Source organism: Protomyctophum bolini (assembly GCF_963924005.1).
Source record: "Protomyctophum bolini genome assembly, chromosome: 17".
Lineage (NCBI taxonomy): Eukaryota > Metazoa > Chordata > Actinopteri > Myctophiformes > Myctophidae > Protomyctophum > Protomyctophum bolini.
Window position 1 is genome coordinate 41,199,876 of NC_137878.1, and position 12,412 is coordinate 41,212,287.

Genomic DNA, 12,412 nt, shown 5'->3' on the forward strand with positions numbered 1-12,412 from the left:
CTGGGGTTTAAGAGGATTGACCCCCTTTACCCCCCTGGGGTTTAAGAGGATTCACCCCCTTTACCCCCCTGGGGTTTAAGAGGATTGACCCCTTTACCCCCCCTGGGGTTTAAGAGGATTGACCCCCTTTACCCCCCCTGGGGTTTAGGAGGATTTACCCCTTTACCCCCTGGGTTTAAGAGGATTGACCCCCTTTACCCCCCTGGGGTTTAAGAGGATTGACCCCCTTTACCCCCCCTGGGGTTTAAGAGGATTGACCCCCTTTACCCCCCCTGGGGTTTAAGAGGATTGACCCCCTTTACCCCCCCTGGGGTTTAAGAGGATTGACCCCCTTTACCCCCCCTGGGGTTTAAGAGGATTGACCCCCCTTTACCCCCCCTGGGTTTAAGAGGATTGACCCCCTTTACCCCCCCTGGGGTTTAAGAGGATTGACCCCCTTTACCCCCCTGGGGTTTAAGAGGATTGACCCCCTTTACCCCCTGGGGTTTAGGAGGATTTACCCCCTTTACCCCCCTGGGGTTTAGGAGATTGACCCCCTTTACCCCCCTGGGGTTTAAGGAGGATTTACCCCCTTTACCCCCCTGGGGTTTAGGAGGATTGACCCCCTTTACCCCCCTGGGGTTTAAGAGGATTGACCCCCTTTACCCCCCTGGGGTTTAAGAGGATTGACCCCTTTACCCCCTGGGTTTAAGAGGATTGACCCCCTTTACCCCCCTGGGGTTTAAGAGGATTGACCCCCTTTACCCCCCTGGGGTTTAAGAGGATTGACCCCCTTTACCCCCTGGGGTTTAAGAGGATTGACCCCCTTTACCCCCCTGGGGTTTAAGAGGATTGACCCCCTTTACCCCCCCTGGGGTTTAAGAGGATTTACCCCCTTTACCCCCCTGGGGTTTAGAGGATTGACCCCCCTTTACCCCCCTGGGGTTTAAGAGGATTGACCCCCTTTACCCCCCCTGGGGTTTAAGAGGATTGACCCCCTTTACCCCCCCTGGGGTTTAAGAGGATTTACCCCCTTTACCCCCCTGGGGTTTAAGAGATTAACCCTTTACCCCCCTGGGGTTTAAGAGGTGGATATCCTCAGTGTACAGGTGTACTGTACCGATCAATCCAGCGGATCACAAGATGTGCTCAGATTCCTGGCAGGAACGTTCCTCCCATTGTGTACTTACTGTACTTTACTGTACTTTACTGTACTTTACTGTACCAACAACGACGACTAATGTGAATTCAGCTTGGTTTTAAAAATAAACAGTACATTCATTCCTCTTTAGAAAGGAAGACACTTCATCCCTGACTCAGGTTTATAGCGCCCTCTAGAGGTGTGATGTCAGACTCTCTCTCTCTCTCTCTCTCTCTCTCTCTCGCACACACACACACACGCACGCACGCACGCACGCACGCACGCACGCACGCACGCACGCACGCACGCACGCACGCACGCACGCACGCACGCACGCACGCACGCACGCACGCAACGCACACACACACACACACACACACACACACACACACACACTACACACACTATACACACACAGTCACGCACGCACTGTGATTGACGGTCCATTCTCCCTCCACCAATTACTGCATCATTAGGAAGGCAACGTTGAACAAATGACTTAATAATTACGTTTCTCAAAAAAATAACTGTACATGATTTATGCTCGATCGCCCCGACACGTGTGCAGCAGACAGGTTTTTTATAGGATTACAGTAATTATTACAGTAAACACATCAGTGCATGTTTGTCTCCAATCAGTGTTGTTTTCGTCGACTAAAACTAAGACGAAAGATGTTCGTCGACTACCTTTTTTCACTGACAAAAACAAATGGAAACTAAATGAAAACTAAGCTATGATGACTAAAACTAAGACTAAATATACTGACAATTTCGAAGGGACTAGTGGACAAGAGATCCAGTATAAGTCATTTTACACTTGGTTGCATGCTGAAAATAGCAGAGTAGATCTGCTATTTTCAGCAAGTGTAAAAACACTCATTACGACGGCATCAAGACCCGCCAAAATACATTTTAGTCGACTAATCAACTGTAGATTTAGTCGACTAAAATCTTATGACATTTAGTCAACTAAAACTAGAACCGCTAGAACTAGACATTCCAGGTGACTAAATGTGACTAAAACTAAATGAAGTTTCAGTCCAAAGACTATGTGACTAAACTAAAATAGAAATTTGCTGCAAAAACAACACTGTCTCCAATGTTTATTCTTTTGAGCCACGACATTTCAGTAGGTCCTAGTCAAGTGGGTCAAACTTTGGATTTGGACTGATTTCCAAAATGATACAAAACAAGTATCCTTCTCAATCTGTGCTATCGTCTATCTCCCAGAAGGATTATGTTTGTTTGTAGTAAGTATTGATCAGACTGTCATACATAGTTGAAACATTTAAATGCACTGCTGTGGTTGCTAAGTGGATTGTTATGGCCCTTTTGTTAAAGTGTCTCTTGTGTTTTCCTGAATTCAGGTTGAGGTGATAGCTGTCAAAAAGCTATTAACCTTAATGGAAGCATCGCTCTCTTTACAACCTTCCGTTTAACATTGCCTTGAATGTTCTTTGCAACCTCTGGTCAAACACAGTCACCACAGTCTTACACAGTCTTACACAGTCTTACAGAGACTTACACAGTCTTACACAGTCTTACAGAGACTTACACAGTCTTACAGAGTCTTACACAGTCTTACACAGTCTTACACAGTCTTACACAGTCTTAGGCCAAAATATGCAAAATCGCCTCAACTCAAGTCAGTAAATAAATTAGCTTAAGTCAGGTTGAATCCTATTTAATTCTATGTAATACCTATTTTAAGTTAAATAGACGTTTGTTATAAACGCTTTTGTTTAAAATTAATAGTGATTTGTTCATCAAAGCATGGATGACTTATGTATTTTTTCTCTTCAAGGAAATTGTGTGCAAATGCAAGTCTAGTAAATTAATCAGTCCACATTTTGTTTTGTTGATGCGTCCCGTGCCTTCGATAGGATTAACCATAATAATCTCTTTATGAAAATGAAGCAAAGAGGAGTGCCCGTTTTATTGTGAGGGTCACCCTGACCCCATGTTGCATAATGACCTCTCCTTCCTGACCTAATGTTACCCTAACCCTCCATGTTCCTGACCTAATGACCCCTGACCCCATGTTGCATAATGACCTGTCCTCCCTCCAGACGTCGCTCCATGTTCCTGACCTTTAACCCCATGTTGCATAATGACCTTTAACCCCATGTTGCATAATGACCTTTAACCTCCAGACGTCGCTCCATGTTCCTGGTCAACGTCCTGGCGGTGATCGGCGGCCTGCTGATGGGCTTCTCCACCATCTGCTCCTCCTACGAGATGGTGATCGCCGGCCGGCTGGTCATCGGGCTCTTCTGCGGCCTGTTCACCGGCCTGACGCCCATGTACGTCGGCGAGGTGTCCCCCACGCCGCTGAGAGGCGCCTTCGGCACGCTGCACCAGCTGGGCGTGGTGCTGGGGATCCTCATCGCACAGGTCAGTGTTTGCGAACGCAGTGAGCACTTACTATGAGACCTAGCAGATCACGTCTGTCTGTCTGTGTGTCACGCTTTTGTGCCCATATATGGAGCTGCTTTGGGGACTCCTTATATGGTTATGGCTGAGTCATGGTGACATGAGTGTGATGGCGTGCTATAAATCTTTAAAAAAAACCAAATATGTACGAGCTGCGTTCGCTTCCCGCGTTTGGCGCGTCTTACTGGTGTATGGTATAGTATCGCCCTGACCCACAGGTCAGTGTTGTATGGTAGTATCACCCTGACCCACAGGTCAGTGTTGTATGGTAGTATCACCCTGACCCACAGGTCAGTGTTGTATGGTAGTATCACCCTGACCCACAGGTCAGTGTTGTATGGTAGTATCACCCTGACCCACAGGTCAGTGTTGTATGGTAGTATCACCCTGACCCACAGGTCAGTGTTGTATGGTAGTATCACCCTGACCCACAGGTCAGTGTTGTATGGTAGTATCACCCTGACCCACAGGTCAGTGTTGTATGGTAGTATCGCCCTGACCCACAGGTCAGTGTTGTATGGTAGTTAGTATCGCCCTGACCCACAGGTCAGTGTTGTATGGTAGTATCACCCTGACCCACAGGTCAGTGTTGTATGTAGTATCACCCTGACCCACAGGTCAGTGTTGTATGGTAGTATCGCCCTGACCCACAGGTCAGTGTTGTATGGTAGTATCGCCCTGACCCACAGGTCAGTGTTGTATGGTAGTTAGTATCGCCCTGACCCACAGGTCAGTGTTGTATGGTAGTTAGTATCGCCCTGACCCACAGGTCAGTGTTGTATGGTAGTATCACCCTGACCCACAGGTCAGTGTTGTATGGTAGTATCACCCTGACCCACAGATCAGTGTTGTGGCCCCTGGCCCTAACCCCGTCTCCTCACGGTTCCAGGTGTTCGGCCTGGAGGCCCTCCTGGGCTCTGACAAGCTGTGGCCCCTGGCCCTAACCCTGTGGCCCCTGGCCCTAACCCTGTCTCCTCACGGTTCCAGGTGTTCGGCCTGGAGGCCCTCCTGGGTTCTGACAAGCTGTGGCCCCTGCTGCTGTCCCTGACGGTGCCCCGGCCGTGCTGCAGTGCATCCTGCTGCCCTTCTGCCCCGAGAGCCCTCGCTTTCCTGCTCATCAACCTCGGCCAGGAGGAGCAGGCACGCAAAGGTAACCCTAAACCCTAAACCCTAAACCCTAAACCCTAAACCCTAAACCCTAAACCCTGAACCCTAAACCCTGAACCCTAAACCCTGAACCCTAAACCCTAACCCTAAACCCTAAACCTAAACCCTAAACCCTAAACCCTGAACCCTAAACCTAAACCCTAAACCCTAAACCCTGAACCCTAAACCCTAAACCCTAACCCTAAACCCTAAACCCTTAAACCCTAAAACCCTGAACCCTGGACCCTGAACCCTGAACCCTGAACCCTTAAACCCTAAACCCTAAACCCTTAAACTCTAAACCCCTAAACCCTAAACCCTAAACCCTCAACCCTAAACCCTTAACAGCAGGAGCATGCACGCAAAGGTAACCCTAAACCCTAAACCCTATAGAGCGTCGCAGTCCACCCCCCCTCGAGAGATGCGGAAAATAAATCCCCGTTCATTTTCCTCATAGACTTTTCAGAAAGTATTCATTTAAAGACGTTTATATGCCGCTGGACAAAGCCAACTCTTGTCGTGACAAATCATGACGACAAACACAATTCTTCGGGCCAAACAAAAGAATTAGAAAGTAGAAGAAAACGGCAGGTTACAAAGACTTTTTTTTGTTGTTTTTCTTCTCTGTAATTATTTACAACAACAACAACAACAACACAACACGCAAGTAGGCACTCGACAGAGTGCACTTCTAGATGCTGCTTGCCTCTTTAATGTGTCTTAATTATCATCCTCTGTTTTGTGTTGTACTGTATAAAAACTGTAATATTGGGGCAGTAGATGATGGGTATATCCCACATTCGAAAACCGTAAAAACAAACTTTTAGGCCTATTTGATATTAGATATTTAATTAAATCAGCCTTTTTAAACCACGCTCACTCTGCGTGGATTTAATGTGCATTGTTCTGTGCAGTGTCATTGGTCCATTGTTCTGTGCAGTGTCATTGGTCCATTGTTCTGTGCAGTGTCATTGGTCCATTGTTCTGTGCAGTGTCATTGGTCCATTGTTCTGTGCAGTGTCATTGGTCCATTGTTCTGTGCAGTGTCATTGGTCCATTGTTCTGTGCAGTGTCATTGGTCCATTGTTCTGTGCAGTGTCATTGGTCCATTGTTCTGTGCAGTGTCATTGGTCCATTGTTCTGTGCAGTGTCATTGGCCCATTGTTCTGTGCAGTGTCATTGGTCCATTGTTCTGTGCAGTGTCATTGGTCCATTGTTCTGTGCAGTGTCATTGGTCCATTGTTCTGTGCAGTGTCATTGGTCCATTGTTCTGTGCCGTGTCATTGGTCCATTGTTCTGTGCAGTGTCATTGGTCCATTGTTCTGTGCAGTGTCATTGGTCCATTGTTCTGTGCAGTGTCATTGGTCCATGGTTCTGTGCAGTGTCATTGGTCCATGGTTCTGTGCAGTGTCATTGGTCCATTGTTCTGTGCAGTGTCATTGGTCCATTGTTCTGTGCAGTGTCATTGGTCCATTGTTCTGTGCAGTGTCATTGGTCCATGGTTCTGTGCAGTGTCATTGGTCCATTGTTCTGTGCAGCGTCATTGGTCCATTGTTCTGTGCAGCGTCATTGGTCCATTGTTCTGTGCAGTGTCATTGGTCCATTGTTCTGTGCCGTGTCATTGGTCCATTGTTCTGTGCAGTGTCATTGGTCCATTGTTCTGTGCAGTGTCATTGGTCCATGGTTCTGTGCAGTGTCATTGGTCGATCCATTGTTCTGTGCAGTGTCATTGGTCCATTGTTCTGTGCAGTGTCATTGGTCGATCCATTGTTCTGTGCAGTGTCATTGGTCCATTGTTCTGTGCAGTGTCATTGGTCGATCCATTGTTCTGTGCAGTGTCATTGGTCCATTGTTCTGTGCAGTGTCATTGGTCCATTGTTCTGTGCCGTGTCATTGGTCGATCCATTGTTCTGTGCAGTGTCATTGGTCCATTGTTCTGTGCAGTGTCATTGGTCCATTGTTCTGTGCAGTGTCATTGGCCCATTGTTCTGTGCAGTGTCATTGGTCGATCCATTGTTCTGTGCAGTGTCATTGGTCCATTGTTCTGTGCAGTGTCATTGGTCCATTGTTCTGTGCAGTGTCATTGGTCCATTGTTCTGTGCAGTGTCATTGGCCCATTGTTCTGTGCAGTGTCATTGGTCCATTGTTCTGTGCAGTGTCATTGGTCGATCCATTGTTCTGTGCAGTGTCATTGGTCCATAGTTCTGTGCAGTGTCATTGGTCGAATAGGAGAATCTGCTGTGCCAGCTAGGCAATAATAGTATTACCCTTCATCTGCCCCCCCGGCATACTTTAACACAATAAGAGAGAGAGAGACACAGAGAGACACACAGAGAGAGAGAGAGAGAGAGAGAGAGAGAGAGAGAGAGAGAGAGAGAGAGAGAGAGAGAGAGAGAGAGAGAGAGAGAGAGAGAGAGATTTGTAATTGACAAACGGCAGCTCTAGGCCGCAGGACAAAGGTTGGGAAACAGGGGTCAGAGGTCAGATGAGAACGGAACTGCAGTGATTACAGATGAGAGGGATTGGAATGGCGAGGAGAGGAGAGGAGGGGAGGGGAGCGGAGAGGGAGGGGAGGGGAGGGGAGGGGGAGGGGAGGGGAGGGGAGGGGAGGGGAGGGGAGAGGAGAGGAGGTTTTGTCATAAGGTTGGCACTGTGCCAATGACAACAAAGAGCTACTGACCTACATGTAGTTGTCCTTCGATCACACCTCCTCACCGTGCACCACACACATTAACACACACGCATGAACGCACGCACACACACACAGCCTGGCATTAATCTGGGAAATTCGGTGTGGAAGATCCAAGGGCCGGGTAAAGGCTTACGTAAACAGATTTCAACATGACGGCAAAAAAAAGTCTGGAACAACATATTTTCAGATGGGGGTCGGCGGCCAAATACATATAATTTTTGGGGTCCTTGACATGAAATATTTTGAGAACCACCGACATAGAAACATATAGGGTTTTTCAGAAAACTCTCATGATTTAGAAGACCAGAGGGGAACAGAGCCTTCGTTAGCATCATCAGTAACACCTTTGAACTGATAGGGAAGTAGGGAAGGCCAAAATGGCCTGTAATGTCAGTAATGTCATGTCTCTCTCTCTCTCTCTCTCTCTCTCTCTCTCTCTCCCCCCCAGCCCTGGTGCGCCTGCGCGGCCGCGAGAACGTCAGTAAGGGACATGCAGGAGATGAAGGAGGAGAGCGCCAAGATGGCGCAGGAGAAGAAGGTGACCATCCCGGAGCTGTTCCGCAGCGCCTCCTACCGCCAGCCCATCTTCATCGCCATCATGATGCAGCTGTCCCAGCAGCTGTCCGGGATCAACGCCGTGAGTCACACGCCACGCCGCGCCGCGCCGCGCCGCGCGCACACACTCGACCAATAGGAGCTCCTCGTTGAGAACCCTGAAAAGCCGCACCGACGGGTCGAGACGCAACGAAGCGGTTTTCATATAGCGTTCGTCCCATAGAGTTATTATACAATAGAGAAGACACCCAGAGGAAATCCTGAAGCGCAATGGACATAGTGGCCGAAGAAGGTATTGCAGTTTGGTAACGTTTTGGTCCTCAAACACATGAACGCGCACTAGGCTCCGTCCACTCCGCCGGTCTGTCGCGCGTTCATGTGTTTGAGGACAATCCATCCAGAATGCACACTGTTCCTAAACCGGAAGGAGGAGTGGATTCGCCTCATGCGCTTCTGAGCAACTCAATGCAAGTGGACGGGAGGAGAACTTGGGTGTCTTCTCTATTGTATATATATACTCTAAGGTCGAGACGCAACAAAGCGGTTTTTATAGCGTTCGTCCCCACAAGCCGTGGGACTGATAATGATGTCCTGTTGCACGTTGACGCACTATACATGTGTCTCTGTTCTACACACGTGTCTACACACGTGTAGAACACGTGTGTAGACACGTGTTTCTAAAACGGGTAGTCCCAAAATACTTCATTCTGATTGGCTGGTTACCGTCACGTGACCGGTGTAAATGTCACCGATAACAACCCACTCCTTCAATCACTTTGTGTCATCCTGCAGCCTTAATTGTAGCTGAACTGGGTGAAGGGGAGCGCTGGTTGCTTTACAAAATGCCGTGCCGGGTGTCCGGCCCGGCCTTTTGTTCTTGCTTAAATGTAATTAAGTCGCTCTGGATTAAGAGCGTCTGCTAAATACCTAAATTGTAAATTGTAAATTGTATGTCTATTGATGCTGTCTCATTACACACACAGGACCTGATCCACTGCAGTCACTCAAGATGTCACCCGAGTTCATTTGGATAAATAAAACTAAATATAGCCATACCGTCCTATACAAAACCAGTGATAAAAAGCTAAATGTTGTCCATCTCTCTCTCTCTCTCTCTCTCTCTCTCTCAGGTGTTTTACTATTCCACAGGTATCTTTGACTCTGCGGGGGTCAAGAAGCCCATCTACGCCACCATCGGAGCTGGAATAGTCAACGTGATCTTCACCATTGTGTCTGTAAGTACTGTGTCTACACGTGTGTGTGTGTGTGTGTGTGTGTGTGTGTGTGTGTGTGACACACACACACACACACACACACACACACACACACACACACACACACACACTGCACACACTGTCCGCACGAACAACCACAAGTCCTGAAGTCCACAACCATAGCCTATAAAACGATCAATCAACATTTTCACGATTTTTCAAAAGATTGCAGATCTACAAGCTCGTGAGCTTGTAGATCTGCTATCTAAATATCTAATATCTAATATCTAAAGTATAACATAATAACCCTTAAAACACCTACAGGGGTTCCCATCCAGAATGGGTTAAGTCCAATGATATGATGTACCCTATACTATTACATTTAATCACATGCAAAAGCAGAGATGATTCTCTGTGATGATTCTCTTTTTTTTAACCGCCCCACGTGCGCGTTCCGTGCACGTGGGGACAGACAACATTACATTCGCAGAAAACCGCCCAATGATAGAATTTTCACCTGCTTGTTAACTGTTACGTTTAACAATTCCGGTAGCCTATTATGCATGTGTTTGCCAGTCACGTATCACATCAAACCTATCTCTATATTCCTCCTCGTGACCATCCAGCTCTTCCTGGTCGAGAAGGCGGGACGAAGGACCCTACACCTGCTGGATTGGCTGGAATGTCTATCGCCGCTGTGCTCATGACCATATCCCTCCTATTGGTGAGTGGGTTAATGACCATAATTCATTTTCACAATTCATTTTCATTTCATTACCGTTTTCAAATTTCATTTTCAGGGCAAGACCCCATCTGAAAAGGATGCCCAGTTTGACATTAAATGGGGGCTACTGAAACACAGGAACACAAGAGAACGCAGGAGAATACAAAGAACACTAGGAGAACATATAACTAGGACTAAACACTGTAAGAACATTTAAGATCTGGCAGGGAACACAAGGGACTGAGGGTTTAAATAGACACAGGATAACAGAACTAACAATCAACGCAGGGATTGGCTGGGAGACGAACAGGACACAGGTGGGGAAAACTAGTAAGGTGAGACAAGACAGGAAACAGTAACTAGGGAAAACAGGAAACACTAGGACATAATAAAAGGTATTAAACAGACAGAATCGTGACAGATATCTGTAATGTTGTTTTTATTACAATTTTTGCATGTATATTATTCTGTGAGGACCCCAGGTAGAATAGCTGTTGCCAGGTGTAACAGGTAATGGGGATCCTAAATAAACTAAACTAAACCAAACCACCGAAAATCCAGACTATGCTTTAGTCAACTAAATGAACATGCTCTCTCTCTCTCTCTCTCTCATGCTCCAGAAATACATCCCGGCGATGAGCTACGTGGCCATCCTGGCGGTGATGCTGTTCGTGGCCATGTTCGAGCTGGGCCCCGGGCCCATCCCCTGGTTCATCGTGGCCGAGCTGTTCTCCCAGGGCCCGCGGCCCGCCGCCATGGCCGTCGCCGGCTGCTCCAACTGGACGGCCAACTTCATCGTTGGAATCAGCTTCCCCAAATTAGTTGTGAGTGAGACGAGGGGAGGGGAGGGGAGGGGAGGGAGGGGAGGGGAGGCGAGGCGAGGGGAGGGGAGGGGAGGGGAGGGGAGGGGAGGGGAGGCGAGGGAGGGGAGGGGAGGCGAGGGGAGGCCAGGGGAGGGGGGGAGGCGAGGGGAGGGGAGGGGAGACGAGGGGAGACGAGGGGAGGGGAGGGGAGGGGAGGCGAGGGGAGGGAGGGGAGGGGAGGGGAGGGGAGGCGAGGGGAGGGGAGGCGAGGGGAGACGAGGGGAGGGGAGGGGAGGGGAGGGGAGGCGAGGGAGGGGAGGGGAGGGAGGGGAGGGGAGGCGAGGGAGGGAGGGGAGACGAGGGGAGACGAGGGGAGGGGAGGGGAGGCGAGGCGAGGGGGGGTGGAGGCGAGGGGAGGGGAGGGGAGGGGAGGGGAGGGGAGGGGAGGGGAGGGGAGGGGAGGCGAGGGGAGGGGAGGGGAGGCGAGGCGAGGCGAGACGCAGGCGAGGCGAGGGGAGGTGAGACGAGGCGAGGCGAGGCGAGACGAGGCGAGGCGAGGGAGGTGAGACGAGGCGAGGCGAGGCGAGGGGAGGTGAGGGGAGACGAGGGGAGACGAGGGGAGGGGAGGGGAGGCGAGCTCGGGTATTTGTTGTGTGGCCGATTGCCGAACGGTTTGCGGAGCGGTCTTGATATCGGAAAGGTCGTACGGAAAGGGGAACATGTGAGGGTACCTACCCTATGGGACACGGGGGGAACATGTGAGGGTACCTACCCTAGGGGACACGGGGAGAACATGTGAGGGTACCTACCCTAGGGGACACGGGGGGAACATGTGAGGGTACCTACCCTAGGGGACACGGGGAGAACATGTGAGGGTACCTACCCTAGGGGACACGGGGAGAACATGTGAGGGTACCTACCCTAGGGGACACGGGGAGAACATGTGAGGGTACCTACCTACCCTGATATTCTATCTCCTTCTCTCCCCCCCCACTCGCCCGTTCTCAGGAGCTGTGCGGGCCGTGGGTCTTCATCATCTTCGCCATCTTCCTGGTGTTCTTCACCCGTCTTCACGTAACTTCAAGGTGCCCGAGACGCGCGGCAAGACGTTCGACGAGATCGCCCGTTGCTTCGGCCCGCCGCCCCCGTCCTCCAACGCCGGTGGCGGCGGCGGGGGGGGGTGCGTGGAGGCCCCCGGCGGCGACCTCACCACCACCACGTCGGGCGCCACCGTGACCACAACGGTGCTGCCCGGCTCCCCCCCGCTCAAGGAGAAGGTCCCGCTGGTGGCCGCCGCCCCCGCCCCCGCCAGCGAGAACACGCCACTGGAGGATAGGTCCAACTCCACCGTCGTGCAGGATAGCGTGTAGAAGACTGGCCGTTTGTCGTGTGTGTTTGTTGCGTGTGTGTGTGCGTTGTGTGTGTGTGCGTGTGGTGTGTGTGCGCGCGCGTTTGTGTGTGTGTGTGTGTGTGTGTGTGCGTGTGTGTGTGCGTCTGCTGTGCGTGTGCGTGCATGCGAGGGAGATGAAACGGGAGGCGGGGTTTTAGGAGAGTTTATTGAATGGAGGTTCAGAAGCGACGGAGAAAAGAAAAATGGTCATACGGAAAAAACACCATTACGTCGTCACCTGCTACGGGGGGGGGGGTGGGGGTTGTAGACCACTAGAGGACAGCTGTTAGAACCACAGAACCAACGTACGGTAGAGCCATAGAACCCTAGAGATA

The 12,412-nt window shown here is 50.2% G+C and overlaps 1 pseudogene across 1 annotated transcript in view; it reads left to right on the forward strand.

Annotated features, from left to right (window-relative positions):
- Positions 1-12,057, forward strand: part of LOC308331786 (solute carrier family 2, facilitated glucose transporter member 3-like) — a 22,917-nt pseudogene extending 10,860 nt beyond the window's left edge. The window contains exons 2-8 of the transcript in view: positions 3,274-3,514; positions 4,541-4,703; positions 7,840-8,028; positions 9,077-9,181; positions 9,787-9,884; positions 10,505-10,708; positions 11,696-12,057. The product of the transcript in view is annotated as a solute carrier family 2, facilitated glucose transporter member 3-like (transcript). The remainder of the gene's footprint in view (positions 1-3,273; positions 3,515-4,540; positions 4,704-7,839; positions 8,029-9,076; positions 9,182-9,786; positions 9,885-10,504; positions 10,709-11,695) is intronic.
- The last annotated feature ends 355 nt before the right edge of the window (positions 12,058-12,412 follow it).